Raw genomic sequence first — 14,242 nt, 5'->3', positions numbered from 1 at the left:
CTGAGCTACCCAGGGGAGAGAATAACACATGTGTGACAGCTTTTATATCTGAGCTACCCAGGGGAGAGAATAACACATGTGTGACAGCTTTTATATCTGAGCTACCCAGGGGAGAGAATAACAGATGTGTGACAGCTTTATATCTGAGCTACCCAGGGGAGAGAATAACACATGTGTGACAGCTTTTATATCTGAGCTACCCAGGGGAGAGAATAACACATGTGTGACAGCTTTTATATCTGAGCTACCCAGGGGAGAGAATAACACATGTGTGACAGCTTTTATATCTGAGCTACCCAGGGGAGAGAATAACACATGTGTGACAGCTTTTATATCTGAGCTACCCAGGAGAGAATAACACATGTGTGACAGCTTTTATATCTGAGCTACCCAGGGGAGAGAATAACACATGTGTGACAGCTTTTATATCTGAGCTACCCAGGGGAGAGCATGTGTGACAGCTTTTATATCTGAGTTACCCAGGGGAGAGAATAACACATGTGTGACAGCTTTTATATCTGAGCTACCCAGGGGAGAGAATAACACATGTGTGACAGCTTTTATATCTGAGCTACCCAGGGGAGAGAATAACACATGTGTGACAGCTTTCATATCTGAGCTACCCAGGGGAGAGAATAATACATGTGTGACAGCTTTTATATCTGAGCTACCCAAAGATGCCAATCAGTCTGTGCAACATGTCAGATAATCAGATTTCTCGTCCCATCCTGCCTGGCTGGATGCGAGCCACGTGTAACGTTACCAGGGGTAAATCTCGCACTTGAGATGTTGATGCGAAATGGTTTTAGTTTTACATCCAGACTAAAGTGTACAGGTACAGTATGAAAGTAGAAATGGAAGAAACATAATAATAATGTCAATGCTCATGGGCTTGAAGCAAAATCTCACCTTGTTAAGTTGCAATTTTCAGCCCAGAACTCGGGAGGAGTCAATGATCAAGGCAGCTGGGACCATAGTCACCAAGAAAACAAGAAGAAAACAATTGCATGAGATGGTGGAAACCACTGAAAGTGTTAGATACACATTCTCTGCTTCAGATTAGTATCTAAAGCTTTATGTGTGCTCTCATGCTGTGAATACTCAGATAACTCAGCTCGTTTTAAAAGCCCTTATGGAGCTAGGCACCTGTGTGTATAGTCTGTTACATATTAATATAGTGTCAGAATGGAACAGAAAGCATGGAGAGAGTAATCACCGCATGAATGAATCATGTATCAGCACTGAAAATCAGATCCATTTGGAATAGCCAGTCTCCAACCTTAATCCATAGCTCTGGGACCAGTTTCTGCTAAAAACATCTTTAGTCTACATGGGTTTTAAGCTATTTTGGAAATACATTAGCATGTTAGCTGACCCTACTAATGAACCCTTTTAGCGTGTAGGATCCCTTCACATGAAATAATTAATACAAAACAACAAACCTACACCTGAGCTACACTAACCTACAATTAACCTAACTCCTGAAAACCCTAACCCTTAGCCACCAGATTAGTATCTAGCCAAGAATAGACACACCCCTGTACACATATCACAAAACTTTGCAAATTCACTAACATATTGTAAACGCCCTTGCAAATTCGTGACGTGGTACTATTTTGCTGGCCCTTTTCTGATTAGTTACTATCTTGTCTGGCGCTTGGCCCAAATTCTGTAACATATCATATTAATTGTAATTAGTTACATATCGAAGAGGTGATGGACATCCATGTATATTAATACATACCATTTGGAAACGTAACATACAATGGGACCAGTTTCCTAAAAAAGGTATTTGATCCTAAGCTGATTTTGAAATACTAGAATGTTTGCAGACCACTGACAAAGAAATGATCAGCTATCTATCATTTAATGGTAGGTTTATTTGAGCAGCTGAGAGACAAAATAATAAACAACAAACCCAGAAAAAACGGAGGACATGCTCAAAAATGTTATTAATTGATTTGCATTTTTGAGCTGGGCAAATTCAGTAACATAACACGGTGCCTGCCCCTCTCAATTAGAAATATTTCTGATGCTAGAACCGGCCCGCAGACCCCAAGGTGTCTTTTATACAGGTAACAAGCTGAGATTAGGAGCACAGTCTTATTTTTTAAATTATTATTGTTATTATTTTTACATTTTACACCCCTTTTCTCCCCAATTGTTAGTAGTTACTATCTTGTCTCATCGCTCAAAAACAACTCCCGTATGGGCTCACCATTGGAGAGAGTGACAGAAGGTCATGAAAAAAGCCATGCATCCTCTGAAACACAACCCAACCAACACTGTGCAACACAGAGTCTCTCAAAGATGTTTCGAGCAGTGCCCTAGACCAATGGGAGACCAGGAACACACTCTTAAAGGGAGTGCTCCTAATCTCAGCTTGTTACCTGTATAAAAGACACCTGTCCACAGAAGCAATCAATCAATCAGATTCCAAACTCTCCACCATGGCCAAGACCAACTAGCTCTAAGGATGTCAGGGACAAGATTGTAGACCTACACAATGCTGGAATGGGCTACAAGACCATCGCAGTTCAAGTTTAAAAGTTAAAGTTTAATAAGCAACTTGGTGAGAAAGTGACAACAGTTGGTGTGGTTATTCGCAAATGGAAGAAACACAAAATAACTGTCAATCTCCCTCGGCCTGGGGCTTGAAGCAAAATCTCACCTTGTTAAGTTGCAATGATCATGAGAACGGTGAGGAATCAGCCCAGAACTACACGGGAGGATCTTGTCAATGATCTCAAGGCAGCTGGGACCATAGTCACCAAGAAAACAATTGGTAACACACTGAAGGACTGAAATCCTCCAGTGCCCTCTGCAAGGTCCCCCTGCTCAAGAAAGCACATATGCATGCCCGTCTGAAGTTTGCCAATGAACATCAGAATGATTCAGAGGACAACTGGGTGAAAGTGTTGTGGTCAGATGAGACCAAAATGGAGCTCTTTGGCATCAACTCAACTCGCCATGTTTGGAGGAGGAGGAATGCTGCCTATGACTCCCCTAAGAACACCATCCCCACCGTCAAACATGGAGGTGGAAACATTATGCTTTCGGGACAGAGGGGCAACCGGGACAGGGGGTGTTTTTCTGCTAAGGGGACATGACAACTTCACCGCATCAAAGGGACGATGGACGGGGCCATGTACCGTCAAATCCTGGGTGAGAACCTCCTTCCCTCAGCCAGGGCATTGAAAATGGGTCGTGGATGGGTATTCCAGCATGACAATGACCCAAAACACACGGCCAAGGCAACAAAAGAGTGGCTCAAGAAGAAGCACATTTAGGTCCTGGAGTGGCCTAGCCAGTCTCCAGCTGAAGGTGAAGGTGGCTCTGGATAGACCGGACCGTGCAGGCGCACGAGTTGCCAAACATCAGCCTCGAAACCTTGGAGAAGATCTGCAAAGAGGAGGGGGTGGGACAAAATCCCTCCTGAGATGTGTGCAAACCTGGTGGCCAACTACAAGAAACATCTGACCTCTCTGATTGCCAACATGGGTTTTGCCACCGTGTATAATTGCTTAGGGGTACTAACTCGCTCTGGGTCGGAATGTTTTGCAGCTTCTGGGGTCAAATGAACTTATTTCCCGAAATCATTAAAATAAAGATAAATCAATTTATAACATTTTTGACATCAGGCTGCCTTTTTCCGAGACAACGAGAATCAGCTTTTTGTTTGTTATTTCTGTACAACATATCATGTCACTGTTCAAATAAACCTACCATTAAAATTATAGTCTGATCATTTCTTTGTCAGTGGGCAAACGTACAAAATCAGCTGGGGATCAAATACTTTTTTCCCTCACTGTATCATACTAAATGGAGTTTCCAGGATTTCCGTAAAAAATAATAGAAAATGCTCTGAGACCAGGTTGCCCAAAACCATTGCTATTAACATTGCACTTAAAAATGCTAGTAATCTAACGCCTACCTCTGACCACTCGTAGAACAGCTAAGTGCATTGTCAGATGCTTTTTTTCCCTTTATTAACAGAAGATCTCAGAGAAAATAAAATCACATTATCAGTCTCTCTGTGAACGCTGATACCTTCAGAACAAAGTTGACCAGAAATGCAAAGTTGCCAATATCTTTGCAATTGATACAAACAAGCGACATGAGCTATAAAACGATGCTTCAAATGAAAACCGAGATGACTGCATTCAAATATAAACAGTTGGCTATCGACCTATTTCAATCATATTGAAATACAATGAACAAAAATAGAAATGTAACATGCACCAATTTCAAAGATTTTACAATTGTGATTGTTGTCCTTAGCTCATGTTTGCCCATAGCATAACCCCACTGCCACCATGGGGCACTCTGTTCACAACGATGACATCAGCAACTGCCATCTGCCCGGTACAGTTGAAACTGGGTTTAATCCGTGAAGCGCACACTTCTCCAGTGTGCCAGTGGCCATTGAAGGTGAGCATTTACCCACTGAAGTCGGTTACAATGCCGAACAGCATTCAAGTCAAGACCCTGGTGAGGAAGACGAGCACGCAGATGAACTTCCCTGAGACGGTTTCTGACAGTTTGTGCAGAAATTCTTTGGTTGTGCAAACCCACAGTTTCATCAGCTGTCTGGGTGGCTGATCTCAGACAATCCCGCGGGTGAAGAAGCCGGATGTGAAGGTCCTGGGCTGGTATGGTTACATGTGGTCTGCGGTTGTGAGGCTGGTTTGACATACTGTCAAATTCTCAAAAATGACGTTGGAGGCTGCTTATGGTAGAGAAATGAACAATTCTCTGGCAACAGCTCTGGTGGACATTCCTGCAGTCAACATGCCAATTGGACACTCCCTAACAACTTGAGACACGAGTGGCATTGTTGTGTGGCAAAACAGCACATTTTAGAGTGGCCTTTTATTGTCCCCAGCACAAGGTGCACCAGTGTAATGATCATGAGGTTTAATCAGCTTCTTGATATGCCACACCTGTCAGGTGGATGGATTGTCTTGGGAAAAAGAGAAATGCTCACTACAGGGATATAAACACATTTGTGCACACAATTTGAATGAAATAAGCTTTTTGTGGAAACATTTATAGGATATTTTATTTCAGCTCATGAAAAATGAGACCAACACTTTACATCTTGCATTTATATTTTTGTTCAGTATACAGTTGAAGTCGGAAGTTTACATACACTTCGGTTGGAGTCATTAATTCTCGTTTTTCAACCACTACACAAATTTCTTGTTAACAAACTATAGTTTTGTCAAGTTGGTTAGGACATCTACTTTGTGCATGACACAAGTATATTTTCCAACAATTGTTGCAGACAGAATATTTGACTTAGAATTCACTGTATCACAATTCCAGTGGGTCAGAAGTGTACATACACTAAGTTGACTGTGCCTTTAAACAGCTTGGAAAATTCCAGAAAAATGATGTCTTGGGTGAGAACCATGAGCCTCCTAGGCTTGGTATTAGAATCAATGTACCCACTGGAGGATGGAAGTTAGTTGCACTCTGGCTACACCATGGTGCTCCCCTACAGTGCTGTTGAGGCTACTGTAGACCTTCATTGCAAAACAGTGTGTTTAAATGAATTATTTGGTGAATATATTTAGTATAATTTTATCTAAAAAAGCTAACTTTTGAAATGTTTTACAATTCTTATTTTTATGAAATTCACTGAAGAGGATGGTCCTCCTCTGAGGGGCCTCCAACGGTTTCAAAATATTAGGAACACCTTCCTAATATTGAGTTGCACCCCTCTTGCCCTCAGAACAGCCTCAATTTGCCTCCCGAGTGGCGCAGTGGTCTAAGACACAGCATCGCAGTGTGCGATGTGGCTGGCTTCCAGGTTAAGTGGGCATTGTGTCAAGAAGCAGTGTGGTTGGCTTGTGTTTCGGAGGACGCATGGCTCTTGACCTTCGCCTCTCTCGAGTCCGTACAAGAGTTGCAGCGATGAGACCGTAACTACCAATTGGACACCACGAAACTACCAATCGGACACCGAGAATTAAGAAAAATAAAAAAAGAACAGCCTCAATTAGTCGGTGCATGGACTCAAAAACTTTCTACAAGGATGCTAGCCCATTTTTGACTCAAATGCTTTCCACAGTTGTATCAAGTCCTTTGGGAGGTGGACCAGTTCTTGATACACACGGGAAACTGTTGAGCGTGAAAGCGTTGCAGTTCTTTTGACATACTCAAACCGATGTGCCTGTCATCTACTACCAAACCCTGTTCAAAGGCACTTAAATATTTTCTTGCCCATTTATCCTCTGAATGGCACACATACACAATCCATGTCTCAAAGCTTAAAATCCTTCTTTAACCTGTCTCCTCCCCTTTATAAACACAAATTGAAGTGGACTTCACAAGTTACATCAATAAGGGATCATCGCTTTCACTTGGTTAGTCTATGTTATGGAAAGAGCAGTCAAGATGTTTTGTACACTCAGTGTATTTTCTATGGTCAACAAGTGCCCCCCCAATGTTCAAAAAGGGTATAACTCTTTCCAAATCAATGGTTGCCACCATCCCACCTTGAGGATTTTGACTAGGTGGTAAACAGCTACGACCGGTAGCAGGTTAGGAGAGTTAACATAGCAGGTTAGGAGAGTTAACATAGCAGGTTTGTCTCCTAACTTGTTACAAAAAGTTTATTCCGGTCATAGCTGTACTCCATCTAGTCACTATCCTCCTGGAGAGCTGTGTACAGACTTTTGTTCCAGCCTTGGCCGATCATCAGGGCCTGGAACAAAAGCCTACAAACCCAATAGCTCTCCCAAGAGTAGGGTGGCCTAACCTAGCGGCTCTCCTGATTCTGCACGCACCACAACTCCCCCGCTGGTGCCTGCCTGCACTGCAATGGTGGTCTGCAGCATGATGGCCGTGACAGCTGAAGGCCCTAGACAGGATGTCACTGACCAGAGAGGGAAAGCAGCGCTGGCCGAAGGCTCCGTAACCCACCCCCACCACATCCTCACCTGGGGACAGACCCAGGTAGATATTTCCAGATAATTTAAATTTTTCTCAATCACCTTTTGTTTATAAAGCACGTTTTACATCAAAGTGCTTTAAAGTAATTCGGCTTAGTAGACCTACAGACCCTAAAGAGAGATCAGAAAAACAATGGCAAGGAAAAACTGCCTGGAAGGAGGAAACCGTGAGGAAGATCCTGACGTGGCAGAAAGGCCCATCCTCCTCTGGCTGTCCTCATGTGCAGAGAACAAAAATTGCCCGCCCTGAAGACATCTATATCTGTCTGCTAATGCAGGACTAGTAAAGCCCCAGTGCAATACTTTTGTGAAAATATATACAGTGGTGCAAAAAAGTATTTAGTCAGCCACCAATTGTGCAAGTTCTCCCACTTAAAAATATGAGAGAGGCCTGTAATTTTCATCATTAGGTACACTTCAACTATGACAGACAAAATGAGAGAAAAACATCCAGAAAATCACATTGTAGGATTTTTTTTATGGATTTATTTGCAAATTATTGTGGAAAATAAGTATTTGGTCAATAACAAAAGTTTATCTCAATACTTTGTTATATACCCTTTGTTGGCAATGACAGAGGTCAAACATTTTCTGTAAGTATTCACAAGGGTTTCACACACTGTTGCTGGTATTTTGGCCCATTCCTCCACGCAGATCTCCTCTAGAGCAGTGATGTTTTGGGGCTGTTGCTGGGCAACATGGATTTAACTCCCTCCAAAGATTTTCTATGGGGTTGAGATCTGGAGACTGGCTAAGCCACTCCAGGACCTTGAAATGCTTCTTACGAAGCCACTCCTTCGTTGCCCGGGCGGTGTGTTTGGTATCATTGTCATGCTGAAAGACCCAGCCACGTTTCATCTTCAATGCCCTTACTGATGGAAGGAGGTTTTCACTCAAAATCTCACGATACATGGCCCCATTCATTCTTTCCTTTACACGGATCAGTCATCCTGGTCCCTTTGCAGAAAAACAGCCCCAAAGCATGATGTTTCCACCCCCATGCTTCACAGTAGGTATGGTGTTCTTTGGATGCAACTCAGCATTCTTTGTCCTCCAAACACGACAAGTTGAGTTTTTACCAAAAAGTTATATTTTGGATTCATCTTACCATGTGACATTCTCCCAATTTTCTTCTGGATCATCCAAATGCTCTCTAGCAAACTTCAGACGGGCCTGGACATGTACTGTCTTAAGCAGGGGGACACGTCTGGCACTACACTTGGGTCGTTCCACAAAGTGAGTGCCTTTTGTGTCCCTTTGATATTTTAAGTAGAAATTGTCCACAAATATTGAATTTTAAAAGCCTGTTAAATGAAACGAAGTGCCATTTAATATAGACCACATGGACAATTCAATAAATCCGATTTTTTTATATGAATAAAGTTGCTAAAGTGCACAGACGGTATTACAGGGTGCGTTCTCCGAGCATGAGCAGAACAGCTGGCAGGCATATTTACGGTCCTTTTCACAACTCCTTGTCCCAGTTGGTAATTCCCATGTCTTAAACTGACCACCATCATTCCTGTTCTAAAGAACTATAAGGCTTCATACCACAATGACTACCGGCCTGTAGCACTCATTTCTGTAATCATGAAGTGTTTTGAGAGGCTGGTTATGGCACATAACTCCATCATCCCAGACACCCTAGACCCACTCCAATTTGCATACCGACAGTGGTGGAAAAAGTACAATTGTTATACTTCAGTAAAAGTAAAGATACCTTTTTAATAGAAAATTAATAGAAAAGTCATCCAGTAAAATACTACCAAAAGTCATTTTCCTGTCCTGCTAAGCATTCAAAATATAAAGAGTACTTTTGGGTGTCAGCGAAATTGTATGGAGTAAGAAGTACATTAATGTAATGAAGTAAAAGTTGTCAAAAATATAAATAGTAAAGTACAGATACCCCCAAAAACTGCTTAAGTAGTACTTTAAAGTATTTTTACTTAAGTATTTTACACAACTACATACTGCCCCAACAGATCCATCGATGACGCAATTGCACTCCACACTGCCTTCACCCACCTATATAAGAGAGAAACTCCCCAGTCCTTGCCGACGACAAGCATACCCATACCATAATGCAGCCACTGCTATGCTTGAAAATATGAAAAGTGATACTCAGTGATGTGTTATGTTGGATTTGCCTCAAAAAGAACACTTAGTATTCAGGACAAAAAGTTTCTTCATTTGACACTTTGTTTTCAGTATTACTTTAGTGCCTTGTTGGAAACAGGATGCATGTTTTGGAATAGTTGTTTCATTCTGTACGGGCTTCCTTATTTTCACTCTGTTATTTAGGTTAGTATTTTGGAGTAACTACAATGTTATTTATACATGCTCAGTTTTCTCCTATTATTACAGCCATTAAACTCTGTTTTAAAATCACCATTGGCCTCATGGTGAAACCCCTGAGCGGTTTTCTTTGTCTTCCGGCAACTGAGTTCGGAAGGACGTCTGTATCTTTGTAGTGACTGCTTGTATTGATACACCATCCAAAGTGTAATTAATAACTTCAGCATGCTCAAAGTAATATTCAATGTCGGCTTTGTGGTTGAATCTGTGCTTGAAATTCACTACTTAACTGAGGGACCTGTCGTGGAAATTTCCTCTATTTACCAAATCATGAGCGCAAACCACACACAAGTCAGAGTTGGTTATCAAAGTCCATCTTTATTATATGAGCTCTATCACAACCCTGTGACTCTCAGATAAATTCAGTGTCTATCAATGAATTCTCTGAGAGCCCCATTACAATGCAACTGAGATCCTTTAATAGCAAAGAACACACAGTCAGACAGCATAGACATAATAAATCATTCAGCTTTGTCTCCTTACTCAAACCCCAGAACCATAAACCAATCCTCCATATCAACAGGCATATATCAAATTGTCATTTAGATACAACCAATTCTAAATACAACCAATCCTGGACAAGCTCACGGGGAGCATAAAATGATTCCAGACACTGCCATCCTCCTCTCCCCGATGGGAACAGTAGGGAGTGACTGGCACACAGACACAGTGGAGCAACAGATATTTTTACACATGATGACACCTTGACCTCTCCCCTCTCTGCGGCCCATGCAACTTAGTCTTGACATAGAACAGATAACTGCCAATGGCCACCACTATAGTACAACAAAATACATTCTTATGAGAAATAACTCATAAGCATATCATAAATATAAAACATAGTATCTATGTTACCCACCAATTCTGATTATTCCCCAACAGACCTTACAGATAATTGTATACAGTTGAAGTCGGAAGTTTACATACACTTAGGTTGGAGTCATTAAAACTCGTTCTTCAACCACTAAACTATAGTTTTGGCAAGTCGGTTAGGACATCTACCTTTTTTCATTTTTCCAACAATTGTTTACAAACAGATTATTTCATATATAATTCAATGTATCACAATTCCAGTGGGTCAAGATTTTGCATACACTAAGTTGACTGGCCCTTTCATCAGCTTGGAAAATTCCAGAAAATGATGTCATGGCTTTAGAAGGTTCTGTTAGGCTAATTGACATCATTTGATTCAATTGGAGGTATACCTGTGGATGTATTTCAAGGGCTACCTTCAAATTCAGTGTCTTTTTGCTTGACATCATGGGAACATCTAAAGAAATCAGCCAAGACTTCAGGAAAAAAATTGGAGACCTCCACAAGTCTGGTTCATCCTTGGGAGCATTTTCCAAATGCCTGAAGGTACCACGTTCATCTGTACAAACAATAGTACGCAAGTAAAAACACCATGGAACCACTCAGCCGTCATACCACTCAGAAAGGAGACGCGTTCTGTCTCCTAGAGATGAACTTACTTTGGTGCAAAAAGTGCAAATCAATCCCAGAACAGCAGCAAAGGAACTTGTGAAGATGCTGGAGGAAACGGGTACAAAACAATCTATATCCACTGTAAAATGAGTCTTATATGGACATAACCTGAAAGGCCGCTCAGCAAGAAAGAAGCAACTACCCCAAAACCACCATAAAAAAGTCAAACTATGGTTTGCAACTGCAGATGGGGACAAATATTGTACTTTTTGGAGAAATGTCCTCTGGTCTGATAAAACAAAAAATAGAACTGTTTGGTAATAATGACCATCGTTATGTTTGGGGGAGGCTTGCAAGCTGAAGACCACCATCCCAACCGTGAAGCATGGGGTGGCAGCATCATATTGAGGGGGTGCTTTGCTGGAGGAGGGATTGGTGCACTTCACAAAATAGATGGCATCATGAGGTAGGAAAAGTATGTGGATATATTGAAGCAACATCAGTCAGGAAGTTAAAGCTTGGTCACAAATGGATCTTCCAAATGGACAATGACTTAAGGACAACAAAATCAAGGTATTGGAGTGGCCATCGCAAAGCCCTGACCTCAATCCAGTAGAATATTTGTGGGCAGAACTGAAAAAGCGTGTGTGATCAAGGAGGCCAACAAACCTGACTCAGTTACACCAGCTTTGTCAGGACGAATGGGCCAAAATTCACCCAACTTATTGTGGGAAGCTTGTGGAAGGCTACACGAAATGTTTCACCGAAGTTAAACAATTTAAAGGCAATGCTACCAAATACTAATTGAGTGTATAGTCGTGGCCAAAAGTTTTGAGAACGACACAATATTTTCAAAGTCTGCTGCCTCAGTTTGTATGATGGCAATTTGCATATACTCCAGAATGTTATGAAGAGTGATCAGATGAATTGCAATTAATTGCAAAGTCCCTCTTTGCCATGCAAATGAACTGAATCCCCCAAAAACATTTCCACTGCATTTCAGCCCTGCCACAAAAGGACCAGCTGACATCATGTCAGTGGTTCTCTCGTTAATACAGGTGTGAGTGTTGACGAGGACAAGGCTGGAGATCACTATGTCATGTTGATTGAGTTTGAATAAAAGACTGGATGCTTCAAAAGGAGGGTGGTGCTTGGAATCATTGTTCTTCCTCTGTCAACCATGGGTTCCTGCAAGGAAACATGTGCCGTCATCATTGCTTTGCAAAAAAAGGGCTCCACAGGCAAGGATGTTGCTGCCAGTAAGATTGCACCTAAATCAACCACTTATCGGATCATGAAGAACTTCAAGGAGAGCGGTTCAATTGTTGTGAAGAAGGCTTCAGGGTGCCCAAGAAAGTCCAGCAAGCGCCAGGACCATCTCCTAAAGTTGATTCGGCTGCGGGATCGGGGCACCACCATTACAGAGCTTGCTCAGGAATGGCAGCAGGCAGGTGTGAGTGCATCTGCATGCACAGTGAGGCAAAGCCTTTTGGAGGATGGCCTGGTGTCAAGAAGGACAGCAAAGAAGCCACTTCTCTCCAGGAAAAACATCAGGGACAGACTGATATTCTGCAAAAGGTACAGGGATTGGACTGCTGAGGACTGGGGTAAAGTCATTTTCTCTGATGAATCCCCTTTCCAATTGTTTGGGGCATCTGGAAAAAAAGCTTGTCCGGAGAAGACAAGGTGAGCGCTACCATCAGTCCTGTGTCATGCCAACAGTAAAGCATCCTGAGAACATTCATGTGTGGGGTTGCTTCTCAGCCAAGGGAGTGGGCTCACTCACAATTTTGCTTAAGAACACAGCCATGAACAAAGAATGGTACCAACACATCCTCCGACAGTAACTTCTCCCAACCATGGAGGAACAATTTGGTGACGAACAATGCCTTTTCCAGCATGATGGAGCACCTTGCCATAAGGCAAAAGTGATAACTAATTGGCTCAGGGAACAAAACATCAATATTTTGGGTCCATGGCCAGGAAACTCCCCAGACCTTAATCCCATTGAGAACTTGTGGTCAATCCTCAAGGGGCGGGTGGAAAAAGAAAAACCCACATATTCTGACAAACTCCAAGCACTGATTATGCAAGAATGGGCTGCCCAGAAGTTAATTGACAGCATGCCAGGGCGGATTGCAGAGATCTTGAAAAATAAGGGTCAACACTGCAAATATTGACTCTTTGCATCAACTTCATGTAATTGTCAATAAAAGCCTTTGACACTTATGAAATGCTTGTAATTATACTTCAGTATTCCATAGTAACATCTGACAAAAATATCTAAAGACACTGAGGCAGCAGACTTTGAAAATTGATATTGGTGTCATTCTCCAAACTTTTAGTCATGACTGTTTGTAAACTTCTGCCCCACTGGGAATGTGATGAAAGAAATAAAAGCTGAAATAAATAATTCTCCAAACTATTATTCTGACATTTCACATTCTTAAAATAAAGTGGTGATCCTAACTGACCTAAGACAGGGCATTTTTACTAGGATTAAATGTCAGGAATTGTGAAAAACAGGGTGGCAGGTAGCCTAGTGGTAAGAGCATTGGTCTAGTAACCAAAAGGTTGCAAAATCAAATCACCGAGCTGACAAGTTAAAAACTTGTTTTTCTGCCCCTGAACAAGGCAGTTAAACCCACTGTTCCAAGGCCATCATTGAAAATAAGAATTTGTTATTAACTAACCTGCATAGTTAAATAAAGGTTAAAAAACAGTTTCAATGTATTTGCCTAAGGTGTATGTAAACTTCTGACTTCAACTGTATGTGGGGTACAGAGATGAGGTAGTCATAAAAAAAAAACATGTTTACCACTATTATTGCATACAGAGTGAGTCAATGCAACTTGTGATTTGTTAAGCAAATATTTACTCCCAAACTTATTTAGGCTTTCCATAAGGACGTTGAATACTTATTGACTCAAGACATTTCAGCATTCATTCATTTGTAAAATGTTCTAAAAGCCAACATTTGACTTTGACATTGTGGGGTATTATGTGTAGATAAGTGACACATCTCAATTTAATCCATTTTAAAATAAGGCTGTAAAAACAAAATGTTAAACGTCAAGGGGTGTAAAAACATTCCTTACTATAGCAAAATAATAACTTAGAGTGGGCTATTAGACCACCATTTCTCTCTATGGGTATTTAGTGATCTAGATCAAACTTGAGGCAATTCAAATATCATAGATTGTAGTCTCATATCCATTGCAATTTTAAGACAACCAACCATAAGTGTGTCATAGCATTTAAGAACATAAATTATAATATAGCAAAACAGATTGTCCAAAATATTTTTGGGGGTATCTGATCTAAACCGAAGGGGAAAAAATTCTAAATCAATAAACGACTGTAAGAGGTCATGCAGAATTTCACATTATTTACAAAAAGGATAAAAGGCACCCTCTATCTACTGCACTCTCAGATATTGTGAGTCTGTCCTACAAAGCCTATTATCTTTAGTACCACACAAGTACTCTCATAAACTCAGCAAA

Source organism: Oncorhynchus gorbuscha, linkage group LG06 (assembly GCF_021184085.1).
Source record: "Oncorhynchus gorbuscha isolate QuinsamMale2020 ecotype Even-year linkage group LG06, OgorEven_v1.0, whole genome shotgun sequence".
In the NCBI taxonomy this organism is placed as follows: Eukaryota; Metazoa; Chordata; class Actinopteri; order Salmoniformes; family Salmonidae; genus Oncorhynchus; species Oncorhynchus gorbuscha.
This window is presented reverse-complemented; position numbering follows the sequence as displayed.